Genomic DNA, 19,545 nt, shown 5'->3' with positions numbered 1-19,545 from the left:
ATCCCATACCTTGGGCCAAGTGGCACCAAATCCCATACCTTGGGCCAAGTAGAACCAGATCCCATACCTTGGGCCAAATGGCACCAGATCCCATACCTTGGGCCAGGTGACACCAGATCCCATACCTTGAGCTAAGTGGCACCAGATCCCATACCTTGGGTCAGGCGGCACGAGATCCCATACCTTGGGACAGATGACACCAGATCCCATACCTTGGGTCAGGTGACAGGAGATCCCGTGCCTTGGGTCAGGTCACGGGAGATCCCGTGCCTTGGGTCAGGTAAGAGGAGATCCCGTGCCTAGGGTCAGAGGACAGGAGAACCCGTGCCTAGGGTCAGGGGACAGGAGATCCCGTGCCTTGGGTCAGGGGACAGGAGATCCCGTGCCTTGGGTCAGGTGACAGAAGATCCCGTGCCTTGGGTCAGGTGACAGGATATCCTCTGCCTTGGGTCAGGTGACAGGATATCCCGTGCCTAGGGTCAGGTGACAAGATATCCCGTGCCTTGGGTCAGGTGACAGGAGATCCCGTGCCTTGGGTCAGGTGACAGAAGATCCCCTGCCTTAGGTCAGGTGACAGGAGATCCCGTGCCTTGGGTCAGGTGACAGGAGATCCCGTGCCTTGGGTCAGGTGACAGGATATCCCGTGCCTTGGGTCAGGTGACAGGAGATCCCGTGCCTAGGGTCAGGTGACAGGATATCCCGTGCCTAGGGTCAGGTGACAAGATATCCCGTGCCTTGGGTCAGGTGACAGGAGATCCCGTGCCTTGGGTCAGGTGACAGGAGATACCGTGCCTTGGGTCAGGTGACAGGAGATCCCGTGCCTTGGGTCAGGTGACAGGAGATACCGTGCCTTGGGTCAGGTGACAGGAGATACCGTGCCTAGAATCAGGTAAGAGGAGATCCGTGCCTTGGTTCAGGTGACAGGAGATCCCCTGCCATGGGTCAGGTGACAGGAGATCCCCTGCCATGGGTCAGGTGACAGGAGATCCCCTGCCATGGGTCAGGTGACAGGAGATCCCCTGCCATGGGTCAGGTGACAGGAGATCACCTGCCTTGGGTCAGGTGACAGGAGATCCCCTGCCATGGGTCAGGTGACAGGAGATCACCTGCCTTGGGTCAGGTGACAGGAGATCCCCTGCCATGGGTCAGGTGACAGGAGATCCCCTGCCATGGGTCAGGTGACAGGAGATCACCTGCCATGGGTCAGGTGACAGGAGATCCCCTGCCATGGGTCAGGTGACAGGAGATCACCTGCCATGGGTCAGGTGACAGGAGATCACCTGCCTTGGGTCAGGTGACAGGAGATCCCCTGCCATGGGTCAGGTGACATTTTCTGGTATTCGTAAAATAGTATTGCTTAAAAACTATAGACATGCGATTCCTGTATTTCTAAACAAGACGCAGGATTTATACCGAGAGGTACATATCTCTGTGTGTATAGGCTGAGAGTATTTTCATATTTTTTTACTAAATAGTTTAGAAAACGACAAGATGATAAATAAGACTTGTGCAACACTCTTGAATCTTTATTTATATTCTTGTCTGGTGGTGAAATGGTTGTGTGCAGCCTTAATGACCCTAGTGCAATATGTAGGCTTTAAACTCCATTAACCATAAATAAGGCAGGTTTACGAGATGTTAACAACACATCTGATAGAAAAAATGGCAGCCATGATGGGAGACTTAATTTTCCCCCCTCCCCCCCTTCCCAAAACAACTTTTGCCTTTATTTGAAACTTAAGCTGAGAGTATGTTGAGGCTGCCAACGTTAACGATCGTGACTATTTCTGGTACGAAGGGGGCCAACAATATTAGCGATGGTGACTATTTCTGAGTACGAAGAATCAGCATTAATAACAGTAACCGTCGCAGAATACACTGAGGCTGCTAACATTCTGGTAATATCTCATGAATATAAACTGTCATGAGTTACGTTGTCAATATATTCTCTGCTCCACAGTTTTTTAACTCGTTTATAGTACTACTCCCGTTACCCTCATTTATCCCGAGGAAAGTTAAGTAAAAGGGAACTCCGGGAGATGGAGTGTTAGAGTAAGAAAAGAAAGGGAGAGCGTAAAATGAGAACAGGAAAGATGAGTAAACTAAAGTGAGTACAGGGAAGATGTGTAAACTAAAATGAGTTGAGGAAATAAAAAAAAAGGCATAATACCGTGGCTGGAACGATACACAAATAACCCGCACATAAAAGAGAGAAGCTTAGGACGACGTTTCGGTCCGACTTGGACCATTTACAAAGTCACACAGTGTGACTTTGTAAATGGCCCAAGTCGGACCGAAACGTCGTCGTAAGCTTCTCTCTTTTGAGTACAGGAAAGATGAGTAATCTAATACTAGAAGAAAATAAGGGAATGAAGAACTCTTTTGATTACTGCTGTTGCTCTCGCTGCAGACGCAACACTTGCAGTTGAAATAGTAAGAATAAAAGAATATATAGAAAATACTCGATAAATCTTCTTAAAAATAATTAATTTTTGTGCAATAAACAACAATACTGTTTAAATACTCCCCCTCAGGGATGATCCATGATGACCGTAATATAATATGCAATAAAGCAGAGAAAGCAAGATCCTAGGAGATGAACTGCATTAATGGCTGCTCCATTTCTGGGAAACTCTACTGACTAAAACCTCTTGTAATGCGAAAGCCATTCCAGGTATTTGTTTTTTTCCTCGGATGTATTTTTATTTTGAAACGCATCTGCTTGCTTTGTAAGCTAATTAGCCTCGAGAGATATAATCTGGTACTACAATGCGACTCTTAAGTAATCCACTACTACTGTATGTTATGACCAAATACTGATATACAAAAATAACCCGCACGAAAGAGGAGCTTAAGACGACGTTTCGGTCCGACTTGGATCATTAACAGTCACACAGTGTACTGGTTATTTGTGTATTGTTCCAGTCTAGGTGTTATACCTTCTTGTTCAAATATTGTTGTGAGCGTACATGATCAAGTACAACTTTACGGTTATTACATGACAGAATACGAGAGTGCAACACTCGCTGTGCCTCAGGGCAAACATCATAGCAGTACTGGAAGAAGGAAGATATGCAGATTTACAGAGGGTAACTAATGACTAAAAATCTAACGTAAAGAGAGGGAATAAATTAATACAAAAGTGAAGAGAGGGGGAATAAATTTGTCAAAAAGCGAGGTGAGGGGAATAAATGAGTGTGAAAGTGAGGAGAGGGGAAGGAGTCAGAATGTGATGAGAGGGGAGCATGCATGTCCAAAAGTGAGAAAAGGAGGAATAAAAATAAAAAATGAAAGGGGAATAAGAGTAAAAAGTGAGAAGAGGGGGATATCAATGAGTCCAGGAGAGAGAAGGAAATTAATGAATTAAAAAGCAAAGGGAGAGGCATTAAATAATCAAAAAAGTGAAGATGGGATTTATGAGTTAAACAGCTCTCCTGTGAAATGCATTGTAAATACATTATAAAGTGAGCTATTTTATCGTACAATTTGAGAAGGAACGACAATGTTCGCCCATATGGAGATGAAGCCTCTGTGTCCAGTTGTAAGAGGAGTGATGCTACTAGTTCTTCGACCACAATCAGGGATCTGGTTAAGAAAGTTACCATCTCACCACAGATTCCAGCACCGAAATCTACATCATACGCTGTGGTAGCTGCGATAGTGTGCGTGGGACAGACAGCAAGGAGCCTGGAGTGGCGTCTTACAGAGCATATGTACGCATCTAGCAGGGACGATATGAACAACAATTGTGAAATTCAGTGAAACTCATGGACATCTGATGAAGTGGAGAGAGACTAGCATTAGAACGCTGCCTTGAACCATCCAGCACTGTTATCCATATCGGTAGTTTTAGCGTATCAGATGAACTTGCCAACTGGCTGCTACTCAGGCAGAGCCAAGCAATTAGGTGATCTAACCAACACACCGACTTAATGCCTCCCGTACCTAACTTCTCTGCTCCTGTGTTTACTGCAAGTCTCTGAGGCCCAATTTTGGAATAAAGCTCGCCTTGATCAAAAAGTATTTTAATGTTAATGTTACATGTACTTTATTTACATTATATTTACTTATATCTATTTTACTTCAGCTTTTTATAGGTAATCATGAACAAACTTAAACGAATTTTTATGTAAACCAACTTTTATATTTTGTCCACTTTAATAATAATCGCAATATTCATGCTGTGCGTTATAAATGATGCGAAAGTCTGTTGGATAGTTAAGATTTATACTTGTCGACAAAGTGAAGTCGTTAAGGTTGCACGTAACCCGTTCACTACCAGTCAAGACCTTTTATACCCTTAGTGATGAAAGTTTCCTTTCAGTAGATGTGCACTGAAACGTATACACATCTCGGTGTAAGTATTCTATAGAATTTAATTTCTAAAGCGGCTATTGTTATTAAATTTCGCACAGGATAAATAAAACTGTTTTTAATTATGGGGATTTCTTAGATATTTTTGGGTTAATAGCTAGGAGAGACTGTACCTTACTGGTAGAAGCTACCAGGCTTCCGTACAGTAGAAGTGGGATAATTGACACTCCTGCGGTATTCTGCCTACCAGGGATCAAGTATCTCCTCCTGTGACCTTCAGTCGAAGAACATGCAAAGCAGTTCGCATGATTCTCCTAATTGTAATTCAAAGACATGTATTCGTGTAGACACTAATAACAATTCACACTATTGTACAATGATAATGAGGTTTAGATGTTAATGAAGCTATGTGAGCTGCATATTTCTAATGATTTTTGAGAATACAAATTAAGAATAAGGAACTGTGAATATTATTCACTCGAAGGTAAATTTGATAATATTTAGTTTATCATGACGCAATACAAATTGGTAATAAATTCGCACTAGCATTTGTTGTACCATTTTAGTGTCTTAACACCTTCCCAAAGGCAACATTTAATCGGCCAGTTAGACTTAAAACCTCTTACTGTGTATATTTGTAATGTATGCGGGAAGCAACCTTGAAGTAGTGTGGAACTACGGCATTCTTCAGAGATAATGAGATTACCTAGTTCTTTGGAAACATCGTCTACTCCTTTCTTCCTCTTCCTCCATACAGTTCACATCGTTGTGCTGACAATATACTTCTGATTGTTCACTATCAAGGAACTCTATATAAGTGGGTTTGAGGCCCCCCGACTTCCAAATTCCTTGTTAACTTGCCTCAGACAAACTGTACACTTAAGAACACAATTGACAAAATTAAAATTTCTCTCGAACTCCTACCTTATGATCATCACTAGACCCTTTTTTGCATCAAAGTGAATTTAATATATACACTATTTGCAAAAATCAAGTATCCATTGTGAAAACTTAAAAGAGCTCATTTCTCATACTTGTATCATAAAGGTGAAATAACCAATATCTTAACTCCTTGTTTAAATCCTGTAATAGATTTTAAAAAATAGGTTTCATGTATGAATATACTTGTTTCAATAGGTCGTTACTACTATTTATCAACATGTGGCTAATTTTACAAGGGCTATATGTTTATTCTGTAATTTAATAGTGAATTTCTGAATTAAGACGAACAGTTTGGAAAGCAATAGTTGTGAGAAGGTTACAGAGATCACGTGGGAAAGAGGAAAAGAGAACGTCGATGTTGACGGAGGATGAAGAAGGTATCATCAGTTTGTTATTCTGGTCCAAGTTCTCCATCTCTGTGTTGTCTTCTGTCACAGGCTCCCAGCATTAACTTGAACTTGTTGATTTTTCTCTTGCCTTTGCCGCTTCACCTACTCCTCGTGCTGCCATTGATCTGATTAGCTCCTTTCATTCCTTTTGTCAGTCTCTCTAAATATTCCTGACCAGTTCACTGTTCTTTCACTCATGGCTTCCCTTGTTATGCTGTTTTCTAAGAATTGCCACCCTCCTTGTTGCTATCAGCTTGCCCTTACCTCTCTCAAATCTCCTACTTGTATTGTTATCCTTCCTGCTAGCAAAGCATATTCGATACTTCTCTTTGATCGCGAGGATTACCTGGGAAAAGATGAACCCTTGCTTTCTGACTCAATCATTTACATTTCTCCCGTTACCAACCGTCTTGATGGCATAAAGATAACTTTTAACCAGAGTTTCGGGGATGCTAATCTCTCCATAACTTTGATCTTGTTTAAAGTTTGTGTTTTCTGTCCCTCTCTACATTAGTTCTGTGGTTTTCCTAAAACCCATAAATATAGAATCCCTTATGTCTCACCATTTCCTTCAGAGTTTTTTGTCTCTTATCCTTTCGCCTCCTGGCTGGCCAAAACTCTCTCCTTTTCTTGGTGCTTTTTATCGTACTCACCTCCGCCACTTTCAAGACGGTCACATCCGACCTGCAAGATACTAAGTCCTGACGTTGAGTCACGCTTTGCTAAAATCCCTCTTGATATCTCAGTTTTCTCAGAATGAAGACCAATGAAGGGCTACCTTCTCTCACTACCCATTGATTTCCTTCTTGATGCTATTTGCCTTTGTGTGGACTCTTATGTTGTTTATTGTCAAGGTAAATTTTATTCCCAAACCTTTGGTGTTGCTATGGACTTCCCTCTACCCCCTGTTCTTGGTAGCCATTATGTGGAACATGTCGAAACTGTTCTACTTTCCTACTATTAGGGTATGTCTTCTCCACATCATTCTCTTCCAACCTTTACTAGATGCCCTTCACAATCTTTCTCCTTCCATAAAATTCAAAGATGAATTTGAATCTAACTCTTTGCTTCCTTTCCTTGATATCTATGTACATCGCTTGGCGACAGGCTTGTCTTTTCTCGTTATCCGCAAGTCAGCACACAGTGGCATGTACAGTAGTGGAAAAAAGTTCCTGGAGAGTCTGTCCTGGACAGAAATAATATCAGGCAACACAGACTTAGTAAACAGAAGAGTAATTAATGTATGCATATAGAACCCCAAAGTACCAGCAGTTTATTTTGTCAACCATTCACCATCGTCGTTGCAAGCTGGAATAATTCATTCATGAAAATAGTCTTTACTCTTCTGTTGACTACGTTTAAGTTGCCTGATGTTTCTGCCCAGGAGAGACTGTCCAGGAACTTTTTTCCGCAACTGTACATTCTCTACCTTTTTATCGTGCTCTTTCTGTCAAGAACTGCTTTCCTTCGTGCCCTCAATGACCCTCAATTTCTCGATTCGGAAATTTTCACTCTTCTCAGCTATCCTTGGCTATCCTCCCGGTTTCATAAACTCTGACTCCTCTTATCCTAAACGGATTTTTCCCTCTCCCAAACGTCCTCCTCTCGTAAACTCTCTTCTTTACTTTTTCTACAATCCCAGTTTCCTAAATCTAGGCAACTCCCTCTGTCCTTTATTAATTAAATTTATCGTCAAACTAACACCCTTCGTAACAGTTTAGTTCATACTTCTGCCCCTGATGCTGCCGGAGTCTATTTGGTGTGTCCTGTAGCTCGATTACTAGCACACTCGGCTCACACAATGAACCCCTCAAGGGAAGTTCCATGATGCTGGTGAGGGGCTCTTGATCTAGGTAATTGGATCTGTGTTCCGGTTCCCTGAATTGAGCCTGAATGCCTTCTCACCCACATGCGCTGTATGGTTTTAGCGCTTCCCCATTAATACAATAATATAATATAACACACTGAAGTCCGGTGGTAGATCCCTGGTACGGGTAAGAGCATTTGGACGTGTTTCCTTAAGGCACCTGTTGTCCATGTTCACCTATCAGTAAAATAAGCACATAGGTGTTAGTCGATCGGTGTAGGTCGCATCGTGAGGATATAATTGACCTATTTTGCCCGAAATGCTCAGCATAACGAAGGGTGGTAGATAAGAAACATAGGCAACATTTAGGCAACTTTATTCCGAAACGTTTCGCCTACACAGTAGGCTTCTTCAGTCGAGTACAGGCGAAACGTTTCAGAATAAAGTTGCCTAAATGTTGCCTGTGTGTCTTATCTACCAACCTGTCGGTATTGTATACCATTTGATAATCACAACGAAGGGTTTTCTATACAGTAGTATGTCACTGATTTCAGCTGTGGCCTGTATACCTTGTACATGTACTTGTAGAAATAAATATTATTATTATTTCATTTTCTGCTCTTCGTGTCCTCTCCCAATACTTTGGTGAAACAGGCCGCTCACTTTCTGACAAGCTTAAGGAGCACAAAAGAAGTGTTCACCTTGTTGACACTAATAATGCTGTTAGAGATCAGTCATTCTGAAGAATGAACCACATGTTCAACATTTGAGAATCATTATTGTGGAAACTATTTGCCAGCCAGTGGCTTCTTTTGTCTAGTACAGAAAAGAACGGTGGAAGATGGGTAGTTTGAGGTAATTAATCCTGGAGTTTGTGTTGAGTCCATTAATCTTGCATCTGTGCGGATAAGTGGTTTATATACTGCAGAAAGGTAGTTGAAGCAGCAGAAGGTGGAGTTACCACCGGAAAAATTCACTAGTGTAAGAAGGTCAAGACTAGAGGCTTGGCAAGCCTCCAGTCATGACGTAATAATTTTTCAGCATGTCGGTTTTCTAAACCATTTACATCATATGAGTTATTCTGTTACCGTAGCCCTTTGCTTAAACTGTCTACCCTTCTAGTCTTCAAAGACGCCGCCTTGTCGGAACATCCCTTAACCATAAAATTCCTAACGTATTAATATTAATTTTAGTCCTGGCTTTGCCTCTGTTGATGCCTGCTTCACTGATTATTTTGTCAAATTCTCTCAACTTAGGAACTCTAGTGACTTGGCCTGACCTTTGTCTCGTCTCCTTTCCTCTTCACCTTTCCTGTATGTTTAATCTTTTTTTCTTGTCTTGGTTGGTTCATTCTTATGGGGGTTTTGTCTTGCAGTGTTTTTGTTCTATACCCGTGGGCCAGTAGCTCTCCTGCAGTGCTCCTGTTATCTTGTTCTTATTCACTACCACCAATACTGTTAGTGCTGCAAATGCTGTTGCTTCTTCCTTACTACACTTTTTGCGATAATATTTTAAGTAGTTTTCCACTTTGTGATTTTACCTTCAACCTGTACCACTGCTGTACTACTACTACTATTACAAACTGCTACTACTTCAGCTTTGAATACTATTACTGCCAGTACTACTACTACTACTACTATAACCTCTACTTCTGTTTCCACTACCATCACCTCTCCCTTCTTCCTCCTTACCCCCCTCGTGTGTATTCTGATCTTCCCTTATTGTCAGTGGTCTTTGTCGGAACGATAGGTCATTATTTAACATTCTCCCAAGTGCTAGTTATTTGTGTGTTATTCCAGCCACGGTAATGACTTTTTATTATTTAAGAACTGGCTTAATACTCATGTACGTGTACTTGCAATTTATATATTTTCTCCCTCGATGAATTTCATTTTTTTTACTTGACAGTTTCTATTGGATAGTAAAGTTAATATGGATAATATACAAAATTTTCCACATTAATATTAAGCATTTTGATTACATTGAGATATACTTCTGGTATATTTTCCAGTTTTACTGCCTTGTGCCGTAGTTCGTGGCCTTGTGTTGACCAGTCAAACATCTCTGTACAATTTTTACTTTCGTAGGTTGTCAGACAATGTGTAATAACTTAACTAACATTATCAAACTAGGAATACCATTTCTCCAATCTTCAGGTTGGAGAGATCCACACAGTTCAGTTAAACACTTAGGGAACAGAATTTAAGAAGCCAGGCAGACAATGGTGATACCAGTTAAACAGTTCACTGGTGCATGAAGTATCACTGATCGTAACATGAATGTCAGCGACTGTAGTATCCAGCAGATAATGCAAGTCATCCATGTTAGCGGAATGAAGCTTACCCAGATTACATATTTTGTGCATCCTAGCGAGAATGCTGTAAGCAACATCAAGACGCTACGACCAAATTATAATTAAGCTAGTTTTGAGAGTGAACATAGAACGTCTCTATCAATGACTATTATATTTCTATAACTGTCTAGGTAGGGCAAGTCTGCCATCAAACACAGCCTACAAGGAGAGTTGTACAACTAAAAAAAAAAAGAAACTAATATATGGTGTGTAGGCTCGACGTCCCATCGTTGTAAATACTCCACAGCATGCCATCTACAATGTGTGTGTGTGTGTGTGTGTGTGTGTGTGTGTGTGTGTGTGTGTGTGTGTGTGTGTGTGTGTGTGTATATATATATATATATATATATATATATATATATATATATATATATATATATAAAAACACACACACACACACACACACACACACACACACACACACACACACACACACACACATTGTAGATGGCATGCTGTGGAGTATTTACAACGATGGGACGTCGAACCTACACACCATATATTAGTTTCCTTTTTTTGTTTTTTTAGTTGGCATCAACCCAGTATAGTAAGACTTGCGTTAAGTCTGGTAGGATACAAATATATGTCCTCGTCGCTAATTTTCCTTCATTCTAATGCTGCTTTCTTTACGTGTTCCGCTGGCTCATGGACTTTCCAACTCTGACAGGGAATATAAAGAAAACCGTAACATGAGTGACAGTCTGCATATCCTAAATATGATCTTCCATGAATTACCCAGGTCAAGAGACGTAGTTGATAAACTCTAATATAATTAACCTACACAGTGTGGGAACCGGGAAAAGGCACAAAGATGAAGTTCATTACAAATTAAAATTTTTAATCATCTAGCAGCAACAAAAATATGAATTTAAATCTTTCATCCTTACTAAAAGTCGATTTCTTGCATGAAAATTGAAGCAAATTTCTCGAAGGAAAGAACGTCATTAACGGATTTTTATTTTCCAGGAGACTAGGTGGCCGAGGAGACTAAAGGGCGAAGCGATTTATATTTTCAAATATATCTAGAGAATTATCATCAATTTTAGAAAGCACCTTCTTCTAACCTTTGAGTTAACATATAACAACTTCCCATATACCCTCTAGAAACCTTTAAAACACCTGCTGCTTTCAGGAAAACCCCATTAATACATTAAAAAGACTCGACTAATTTCAGAGGCACCCTCTACTAATTTATCTTCATGTACTCTAACGAGCTCTCGCCAGCTTCCATGGGGCCTTATAGTTCTACTCAAAATCCGAGCCAGGCCCTACCTTTTCCCCACCGTTATATAAGTGTTAAATATTATCTTACCTCACTCCCTTTACCATCAACACTCACTATCTACAAAAAAAAGGTACTACCCCAGTTTTATGAGTCTTTCGTTACTTAGCGACGAGAGGCAGCTTTTAGGAAAGCGAAGGAGACATTTGTTATTGGCTGGGATCTATTTATGAGATTTCTCCTCACCCGAAAGGGGTTACAATTTATACAACTAACGATGACATTCGTTATAGAGGCAGTTACATTAGTCTTCTTTCATTTTCTTCCCTCCGTCTATTAGTGTTTAGTCCTAATTCGGATACATCGCTTAAAACGTTCAGTCTTAGTCTGCAAAATATAAAATATATTTCGTACGTCTATTCAAATATTTATGCAATTCTTGACATACTGACGTACAAAAAATAAAATAAGTATAGTGCCAAAAATGGCATTACACTTGCATAGTGCTACCAGAATTGTAAATATAATGACATTCTTGGTATACCAACATAGATAGCATCATGTAGTGTACTCTGGAGCGACCCTCAGCCAGACAGCTTTTAAGCTCTACATTCTTTGTTAAAGCATTTCAAGAAAAAGTCTTGGTCCTAACAATGGTAGCACTGATATCTATTGTGCAGCAGTCTCTCTCTCTCTCTCTCTCTCTCTCTCTCTCTCTCTCTCTCTCTCTCTCTCTCTCTCTCTCTCTCTCTCTCTCTCTTCCCCCTCTCTTTCTCCCTCTCTCCCCCTCTCCTTCCCTCCCTCTCTCTCTCTCCCTCTCTCTCTTTCCCTCTCTCTCCCTCTCCCTCTTTCCCTCTATCCCTCTCTCTTTCCCTCTCTCTTTCCCTCTCTCTTTCCCTCTCTTTCCCTCTCTCTTTCCCTCTCTCTTTCCCTCTCTTTCCCTCTCTCTTTCCCTCTCTCTTTCCCTCTCTCTTTCCCTCTCTCTTTCCCTCTCTCTTTCCCCTCTCTCTTTCCCTCTCTCTTTCCCTCTCCCTTCACCTCCCCCCGGTCACCATTTTTTTAATAACAGTAATGGTAAATATAATGGTTAGCTTAAAGTAGAAATTCACACACAAATAAAAAATTTCCCTCCATTTTTCTTAATAATATATGTGCACGTTATTTTGTGATCAAGACATTAGTCTTTCCATCCGGTTAGATGGGACTGTAAGGAGAGAGCTAGCTAGCTAGCTTTTTCTTTATTTCTTCTAGAGAAAATTGAATGGAGCCTGAATATTATTATCTACTTAGTTGCTACTCCGATATGGTCCGTGAGGTATCGTTTTGAAGGCCTCTGCTATGCACTCCCATCATTACATTGTATATTTTTTCTCCTTGTGAGAATTCTTCCCTCGAGGTTGTTGGGGACTGATGCTCAAAAAAAATCTGAGAAAGGCCACACCTGTCCTCCCTTCCCTCCCAGCATCCCTTCCCTTCTTCACCTTCAACACTTACCATCCATGGAAACTTTACGTTATAGTTTCATTAGGTTTCCGGTACTTAGCTACGAGACGCAGCTTTTAGGAAGAACGAGAAGCAGTAACCTCTCTGTAATTCACTCTCAACTGCTGTTTGGTCTGGCATATTAAATGATATCACACACGCGAACTTTAGTAGCCCTTCCAAGGGCTATTGATCTAAAGTTGATATTGATATTATTGACGGGCTTTTTATTTAAAGAATTAGACTTATCCTCCCCATGGATTAGATCCTATTTCCAACCATTCCTTAGGTGTTATGGGATTCCCACGGGTTTAGTGCTCACCATGTATTGAATAGTAATCATCATACGACGAACAACGTATATACGATTTTTATACTCTAATAACCTCTGTATACTATTAATAATTTTGTTGACTACACGTATTCCATAAAAAGTAATTTATTAGTTTTTTTGTTCAGATTTAAATTGTTTATAACTAAGTTTGAATTATAAAGACTTTAAGAATAAGAGAATATGATCAGTTGACCCAGACAAGAGAAAATTGTCATCATAACTCCATTAAAACAAGCGTTTGAAAATTCATGGAAAACAACCTTACAACCATTTAACATTGTGAAATAAAACACATTTCCATGTCATAAGTTTCTATATAGCTAAAACGTAATACAAAACTGACAAGAAAATTCTCGTAATCAATATTAGTTATCTTGATGCGCTGTGGCGTTATACTCAGCTGTCAGGATGGCCGAGCGGTCTAAGGCGCCAGACTCAAGGTAACTTCCCTGTTGATAACAGGGCAATGGGCTTTCTGGTCCTCTCTGAGGGCGTGGGTTCGAATCCCACTTCTGACACAATTTAAATTGTTTTGAACAAGGTAATAAAACGAGAAAACAAGTTTTCAGTACACCGTTAATATTTACTGTAAAATAATTTATCGTCAATATTATTGATAAAGTGATGTCCCACTTTATTATTCGGTGTCAAAAAGTATAAAAAGATTGTCAGAAGTGGGATTCGAACCCACGCCCTCAGAGAGGACCAGAAAGCCCATTACCCTGCTATCAACAGAGAAGTTACCTTGAGTCTGGCGCCTTAGACCGCTCGGCCATCCTGACACCTGTGTGACGCCTTACCATATCAAAAATACTTATACGTTGATTACTATTTACACGGGGAAATTATCATCATCACTTTTTTAGATATACATGGAACATATGTATAAAACGTATGTATAAAATTATTCATTGATATTTACTGAAACACTTTCGTATTTTTTATGTAAACTCTGTATGCCGTGTCCACTTCAGCGTAGGTTTTAGCTCTGCAGCATACTTAAACGTCATCCTTTAAGAGTTTACAAAGCACAGTAAATAAGTAACTAAGATTTAATACTGTGCCTGGGAGCAAGAGAACATGTAGGCGAGGATGAACTTCAAGAAAGAGACATTCTCTTAAGTGTCAGAGAAAGCGACATAGCTGAAACTAATCCAGATTAACAAAGTTGCTAACAGTCGGTGTCCATAAAATAAATTCTCAACTTTAATAAAGGCTGAGGACTAAAATCTTGTGCCGTACTAAGCGAGGCTAAGTGTTGTACTTGCTGCATGTAGGTGACCAGCCAAGAAACGCTTTTATACTGCCAAAATGAAGGATAAAATTAGTTATCTGATCATTTCAAAGCCAGTAATAGGAATCAATATTACACTAATATTACACTAATATTACACTAATATTACACTAATATTACACTAATATTACACTAATATTACACTAATATTACACTAATATTACACTAATATTACACTAATATTACACTAATATTACACTATTATTACACTAATATTACACTAATATTACACTAATATTACACTAATATTACACTAATATTACACTAATATTACACTAATATTACACTAATATTACACTAATATTACACTAATATTACACTAATATTACACTATTATTACACTATTATTACACTAATATTACACTAATATTACACTAATGAATGCACTTGTGTAACGTATTGTTACATTTATACATATGACTCAGTTTTGTAACACAATACAATCATATAAGCAGTTATTAAATGTAATTTTTTTTTTGCACTTTCAGTATAGAATGTAATTTTGTTTTGAATATCAAGACTGCATACATAAGTGTCTTAATTACGATAAGAATGATTATGGATTCAAATGGAAATGAGTCACACTGATATAGGTTATTGTTGGTTAAATTTACACGATTTACTGCCAATATTTACCTTTAATGACCTGTTTAGTAAGACAAATGAATAATTTTTTGAATTCTTTAAAACCACTAGTAAGGAATCTGAATAAATCTTAACATTTGATTCTGTTACTGTGTGCTAGTTATTGCAAATTTGATTTTGTGTGATGGTAGGTTATCATGATTTTGTGGTGGTTATCATGGCATTGTGGTGGTTATCATGGCATTGTGGTGGTTATCATGGCATTGTGGTGGTTATCATGGCATTGTGGTGGTTATCATGGCATTGTGGTGGTTATCATGGCATTGTGGTGGTTATCATGGCATTGTGGTGGTTATCATGGCATTGTGGTGGTTATCATGGCATTGTGGTGGTTATCATGGCATTGTGGTGGTTATCATGGCATTGTGGTGGTTATCATGGCATTGTGGTGGTTATCATGGCATTGTGGTGTTTATCATGGCATTGTGATGGTTATCATGGCATTGTGGTGGTTATCATGGCACTGTGGTGGTTATCATAGCATTGTAGTGGTTATCATGGAACTGGTGGTTATCATGGTACTGTGGTTCTGATGGGACTGTAGTGGTCCTCATGGGACTGTAGTGGTCCTCATGGGACTGTAGTGGTCCTCGTGGGACTGTAGTGGTTCTCACGGTATTGTGGTGGATGTCATAAGAGTTGCTGGGGAGGCTGGAAGTTTCAATAGGTACATTTTTATATTGAAATTCCATTCCGACTCCTCGAGTTGAATATTGGCGACGTTTGTGTGAAGTTGTGCTTGAGTGTATCCAGCCTTGATATTGAGAGCTTCTGCATCGTCCACTGTACGATCTTCTTGTTTTCTTTTTGCTGTTGCTATTGTCCATTTTACTTCAGTTATTCCTGCTAGTTCTCGTTGTCCTCTGTACTTCATATTCTCTATAGTTCTCCCTGTTTACTCCTAAGTGTTCAGTGTGATTTGCTCTTAATCTTGAGTGAAAATTGCTCTTAAATGTTTAGTGTAGTTCTCTGAATACTTTCTAGTTTCGTGTAGTTTCCTCTGTTTAATGAAGCTTCTTTTCATTGTTCGCTTTAGTTAGCTGAATGCAGAATTACACTTCTTGTTTGAAACTTGTAGTAATTATTTTTCTTTGAATGCATGTAGCACTCACGATGCAGATATGGCAAATGTATGAATGTTTTTACACGGGAAACATTTATTTTAGTGAACAGTTAAAACTGAGGGCCAATACACACAACCATATTGTGCACAATACACAAATAACCCGCACATAGGAGAAAGGGATGTATGATGGCGTTTCGGTCCGACTTGGAACATTGACTAGTCACACTAATACAAAAATGTAAGGGAGTCAGTGTATATATACGCGTGGAGGGCAGGAACGGGAGAAAGAGATGTAGAAAAATTAAAAGGAATTCAAGATAGTGGTGGAAGAGGTAGTTAAGGTAGTAGCTGTAGAGCTTGTACTTTGTATATAATGTGTTTGTTGGGTGCTGATGTACCTAGCGCAATTAGGCATTATTTTGATTTGCACAATTGTAATTGCTAGCTTAATAATGTTCAGCACCAGAAGATGGCACTTTATGGTGTGTGAAACAATCCATGGTACCATCCTAGCTTTGTTTTGATGAGTGACGCATCCCAAAATTTGATCCATGTCAAGAAGTGTTGATATATTTTGTTGGGACGTAACTCATGATACCAGCTACTTGTATTACACCATCGTGGGCCCTCAAGGGAGGTTTCTTGACGATGGTGAGGGAGCTCTTGATCTGGGGAATTGAATCTGTGTTCCAATTCCCTGAATTAAGCCTTCAATGACTTTCATCCTCCCCCCCTCCGCAGGCACCATATAATCCCTACTGGTTTAGCTCTCCCCATAATAATCGTCCATCGTGGTAAATTCACACACCTCGTAAGGTTTGATGTCTGGTATGTTGAACAAGAAGACTAAGAATATACTGTGAGTAGACACCAACATTACATTTCTTTCAGCCTATTCTCAGTAAATACACATCTAGATGACTGACCTAAAAACACTTGAAATTTCTCATTATCACATACAAAAAGAAAAATAGAAACTATAAATAAAAAGATCACAATTTAAATGTAAAAGTTGACAGAAACTTGAACCTAAATGTACTGAAAATTAAAATAATCATCTGAAACTGAACAACACACAGTGATCGAGGAGAAAGTGTTAACTGCTCTAACACACCAATTAAAACTTTTGCAACTGTAAACATTTGCTGACTTCACTTGATTGCAATAGGCCCATTCACTTGCCAAAAATCTCATTTTTACCTCTCCCAGTGTCATTCAGAGTTTATAGAACGTGATTAGGGGAAACATCGAGGTAAATAGATACAAAAGTGATCTGCTGAGAGTATTGAAGAATAGGCTCAGGCACTCGGCCATCTTATAGTGTACTATGATATTGTTTCCCCCAGTGTTGAACTTTATGAAATCAGTGATTGACTTTTTAGGGTTCAACACAGAGCGAAACGTTGCCTGCATGGTTTTTTTTTTTTTTTTTTTTTTTTACCATGGAGAATATCACCAATCGGAGATATTCCCCATGGGAATATTTGCGATTGGTGAGAACAGCATCTGATCCAACATTATTTTTGTATTCATTGTTTCATCGAGGATAATGTGAAATTTATCTTAGTTAATGTATCATGTACATTGAAAACACTTTTATACTCTTACAAGAAATATGCTACATCTTAAAAATTACTGGGAAATTTAATACCAGAGTATGAATTTAGGTTGGGAAAAGTCTCATTTACCTATTAAATATTAATGAAATTCCAACAGATATATTACTGTAACATATTTATGGGAATACTCACGAGTTGATAAAGCCACAAAAGTAAATTATTTTTCGTCATTACCCATTATTGTTTTTGCATCTACGTTTGCCAAGATCTGATAAAGTTTTCTTAACTCAAATATTTTCGAGGGATTAGTGTTGTTATATTTATTTTTTTGATATATGATGTAAGGAAAAAACATCACAGTGAAATTAGAAAATATAACCTGAGAGCTTTCATGTGCTTACAACACACGTGTGTGTAAGCACATGAAAGCACCCAGGTTTTATTTCTTATTGTCACTTATTTTCATATTTGCTATTACGCGTTTCATTGTTATTTTTCCATGATACAAGGAACTAGAGTGAATAACAGTGAAGCAAACACCTTTCAGTTTACTTCAGAATTGTTTATTTAATAAAAGAACTCTACTAAAATACTTTTATTTTTTCTATTTACATGGCCCTTGTATGAGCCACTAGGACTGCTCCAGTGTTCCTCCATTCTTATGTTCTTAAGTTAGTTCACATTACACTTCTACGGGAACACTGACTCCTGTTAGACGATGCCTCTGCCTCTACTATGCTCCCCTGTAGGAGTTCCTTCCGACAAGCCTATGCATATTTCTTTGTCCTTGCTAGCAAATTGATCAAGCGTTACACTTACATTTAGTCAAGTTCTATGGGCTGGTCACTGATTCCCTCAACTTTCATTTCCTAATAACTTTTTTTATACTCATCTGGTTTTGTCTGAGCTGAATCTTCTAGTCCATTAGAAAACTCGCTTAATTCGCTTATAAACGCTTTTACTTTTGCCTAAGACGGTCTTAATTAAATCTTTTGTATATATACATAGGGTAATTTTTATTTAATCTAATTAATCTGTTTGAAGTATGTTGATTAAGCAAAATGAAGAAAATTCTGGAAAGTTTTCATGGCATCCTTTCCACCATCATTGGTTAAGTTTCCTTTACGATAATCAGTAGTGACGTCAACTAATTATACAACAGCAAGATAATCCCATAACCCCAAATAATCCGATGCGTGAAAATCTGGTACTTATCGTTGAAACTAAGTTACTTTTGATCACTTTTTCCAAGCTCATCATAGACCTCACACACACCAGGGACTCCTTGTTGGCCAGAATTAAGTCAAGCAAGCTTTTTCCTCCCAAACTGTCAGTACTTGGGTTTCAGTTTTACTCAGTGTATAGAGTAAACTTTCCTTAGTGTATTTTCTTGTCTTGGACTGCACGTATATCCACATTGTTTCTGCACTTTTCTATTTGTTCTTTTGCAATTTTTTATTGCATTTTGATTCGGAGTATCCATATTTTCTAATTTTTATTATTTATTTTTTTTGTCTAGTGAGGCTATACTACAATTTGTTTTTAAAAGGTGTCCGAAATACTTTAAGGAAATGAAGAATCTAGCGACTTTAAGAAGTCGATAGACTCTTGATTCCCTATAAAACTGCTCCAGTCAGTATGTCTAACTAAAACCTCGTGCTTTTAAAATTTCATCCAATAAGTTTACTGCAGTGGTTATCTAAGTTTGGGGGTCTGTGCATTACACCTAAGATTAGCTTTTCACGTAACCAAACAGATTTTGTCTGTTCCATCCACCTTTATATTTTTTTTTCCGATGAAGCAGCCTAATTATTTTTTTTTTACTTAAATCTCAACTTATCGCTCTTTTCAGCTCATTTTATCAATGTACTATAATTTGTATATTAGCATGCGTCTATCAGCAGGAATGTCCCAGTTTTTCAGGTCGAACCAAGTCTCAGGTATTGAAATAGAAAAATTACAGCACATGCAATTAGTTTATGCTCATCTGTTACATTTCTTGCACTTCGGTTTTTGTATAGTTGACGTTAAAGCAGAGTTTGCCTAGCCTCTGTTTGTAGACCTTCTGTTTGTAGACCTTCTGTTTGTAGACCATTTACTTTGTTGTTATAAGTGATCCCTTCAGGAACATTGACCAG

The 19,545-nt window shown here is 38.9% G+C and overlaps 2 non-coding genes across 2 annotated transcripts; one reads left to right on the top strand and one right to left on the bottom strand.

Moving 5' to 3' along the window:
- Positions 1–13,245: 13,245 nt before the first annotated feature.
- Positions 13,246–13,361, top strand: TRNAL-CAA (transfer RNA leucine (anticodon CAA)). The gene is made up of 2 exons: positions 13,246–13,283; positions 13,317–13,361. It is a non-coding gene; the product is annotated as a tRNA-Leu (tRNA).
- Positions 13,362–13,509: 148 nt separating this feature from the next.
- On the bottom strand, positions 13,510–13,625 carry TRNAL-CAA (transfer RNA leucine (anticodon CAA)). Its single transcript has 2 exons — positions 13,588–13,625; positions 13,510–13,554 (listed from the first exon to the last, which is right to left on the bottom strand). It is a non-coding gene; the product is annotated as a tRNA-Leu (tRNA).
- Positions 13,626–19,545: the final 5,920 nt, after the last annotated feature.

Source organism: Cherax quadricarinatus, chromosome 64 (assembly GCF_038502225.1).
Source record: "Cherax quadricarinatus isolate ZL_2023a chromosome 64, ASM3850222v1, whole genome shotgun sequence".
NCBI lineage: Eukaryota > Metazoa > Arthropoda > Malacostraca > Decapoda > Parastacidae > Cherax > Cherax quadricarinatus.
Note: the sequence above shows the minus strand (reverse complement) of the source record. Positions and strands in the feature narration are given on the sequence as shown.